The sequence below is a fragment of the Austrofundulus limnaeus genome, unplaced genomic scaffold (genome assembly GCF_001266775.1).
Source record: "Austrofundulus limnaeus strain Quisiro unplaced genomic scaffold, Austrofundulus_limnaeus-1.0 Scaffold385, whole genome shotgun sequence".
NCBI classification, from domain to species: Eukaryota; Metazoa; Chordata; class Actinopteri; order Cyprinodontiformes; family Rivulidae; genus Austrofundulus; species Austrofundulus limnaeus.
In genome coordinates, this window is record NW_013952787.1 from 74,860 (window position 1) to 77,342 (window position 2,483).

Here is a 2,483-nt window from a genome sequence, read left to right on the forward strand (position 1 = left end):
TCACCACGTTGTGTGTCTGCACTGTGTGAGTCTCGGTGAGCCGGGGGTTTCGGACTTCGGGACATGCAGCAGCTCTGACGAGGCGCATTGACCACACCAAATTGTTAATATTTAAAAGTTGTAGAGCGACCGAAACTTTTAACCAGCTGAGCAGGCCAGCCAGTCAGCAGGCAGACCACGGGAAACCTCCCAGTTCTGTCTGTCCGGTCTCCCCGCAGCTCCTTCAGCTGTGACTGGGTTCCACACTTCCCGGTTGGTGTCGGGCGGACTAAACCATTTTGCACCTCCAAGAGGGGGTCCCCAGAATGTCCAACATGGTGTGGACAGTAAAATAAAGTTCATTCTCTCATTTTATGTTATCAATATATTTGAAATAAATTACTACACCAATTAATTGAAGGGCCCATTTCATTTGGGAAAAAACAAATAAAAAATAAAATCAGGACTTCCATGGGCCCCTTTCCCTTCTTGGGCCCTGGGTAGTCAGGTCCACATTTCCCCCCACTTCCACACCCATGTCCAGAGCATTCAGCAAAAAAGTGTGAAACTTGCGCACCACTGGTGCCCTGCCACCGAGGAGCTTTTTTTTATATAAACCTTTGTGACCTCTGCCCTGGTAATGGACTCGTCTTCCCCCAAGTCTTCAGACTCTGCCTTTTTTTATCAAAGGCCTAACTTAAACAATGGACAAAGATGGACGCTGCATATTGAAAGAAATGTGTTGGAAGAATGAACAAACGCAGAGTTTGCAGGCAGGGGGCAACAAATGGAGAACAACTCAGGTGTTTCATTTCTTGTCAGAAAGAATAAAATTCAAAGCACTTCAAAACAGGTTAGCCAGGAAAAGTTATTGAAAATGAATAGTATGATCAGTGTCTGTGCTTGTGATTTATTCTAGTTTTCTGTCTTGTCCTCTGTTTTCTTCCTCCTGCCTTTCCTCCAGCCCCGCCCACTCACACCTGATCCTCATGTTTCTCCCCGAGGTGTTTCTTGTTTGTGCTCATTAGTCTCACCTTTATATTCTGTGTCTGGTCTTCCCTCCCCTGTCTGTTCATTGTGCTGTTTACAGCCTGCATGGCTCCATGTTCCTTTTCTTGTCTTTGCCTTGCCACGTCACATGAGATTTTTGAGCTGCCCTGTCAGCACTTTTTGTTTAAATAAATACTTTTTTTTTGGAGCCTGGAGTCTGCCTGCACCCTGGGTTCTTTCCTACCTGCAAATTCATGACATAAAGTCAAACAACACTCAAGGATCAGGAACAGAGAAATGCAGCAACAACAATGGTCAGGTAATAAACAAATGAAGGCAGAGCTTAGAAAGTGGATCAAGCAAAAATAAAAACAGATTAAGGAAATTTTGTGACTAATTAACTGAATTTTAGATATGGTCTAACATCTTATTTTTTTTTGATTAGTCATTTATATTAGCCAGAGACAACAATGTGTCCTCCTGCAGGATAAACATAGATTTGTTGTTTACAATCTAATGTTGACCTAAAGGTACCACCTCCAGGACTGTGACCAGGGTCTGCTTAATTGTTTTGGGTTGTTAAGGACATGTGGGCGTAACCAGATGGAAGTTAGAACCTGATTAGACTCAGGGCCACACACTCAGACACTGGGTGAGATTAAACTTTTAGATCTGAGAATAAACAGTTTGACTGGAAACTTCTGCGCAGTTATTCAGGCATCCAATTCGTAACAATTTCTAACACAGGTGTGTAGCAATCAGGAAGTAAAGACCAGGTAAACATTAAACTACACCACACATTTGCTTTTGTCGCAGGATGATGAGATCACAAAATATGTGCACCGAAGGCAAAGACTTTTCAACTCAAAAGTACAAAAAATGTAAACTTTAGATTTTACATTCAGATTTACACTTTTAGATTTAGGCTTTAGATCGTATGATGGACTTAGCACCTGTCCAGGGTTAACCATGCCCCTTGCATCATGATTGCTGCTGGGCACCAGTGACACCCCTGACCCTGAAAGGAAGAAGCTTGTTAAGAGGATGGATTGGTTAGTTGATTGGTTTAAGGTTTAACATTTAACATTGAAATTTAACGTTTAGTAAAAATTACCAAAATGCAAAAACAATGAGCTAAATAATAAAATCTTATTAGAAATTTTGGATTTCACACTCAGAAAGTCAGCTAAATAATGTAAATGTTTGAACTTTCCCGATAAGTAATATATATTGCTAAAGTAGATAAATCATTTTCTTAAATTCCATATTCCTGCTTTATTTGTCAAACAACCTGAGAAACAATTCTGTTCCGGCTTATGCTTTTGGTGCCACTACTGGATTTTCAGTGGCCCCTGTACGCCCTGTAGCAGCTGTCTTGTAGATTAACAATGAAATCAGTTTAAATGTTTACTTTCTGAGAATTTCAGTGGCTCATGAGATATTTTGTTAACAGACAGAAGAGCACACACAGAGACAACAACATTTCCCCTCAGATTGGTGGATGAGTACACGAA

At 41.1% G+C, this 2,483-nt stretch overlaps 1 protein-coding gene across 1 annotated transcript in view; it reads left to right on the plus strand.

The window, feature by feature from the left end:
* Positions 1-1,065: 1,065 nt before the first annotated feature.
* Positions 1,066-2,483, plus strand: part of ecel1 (endothelin converting enzyme-like 1) — a gene marked incomplete in the record, with an annotated part of 97,597 nt that continues 96,179 nt past the window's right edge. The window contains 1 exon segment of the mRNA XM_014023681.1: positions 1,066-1,288.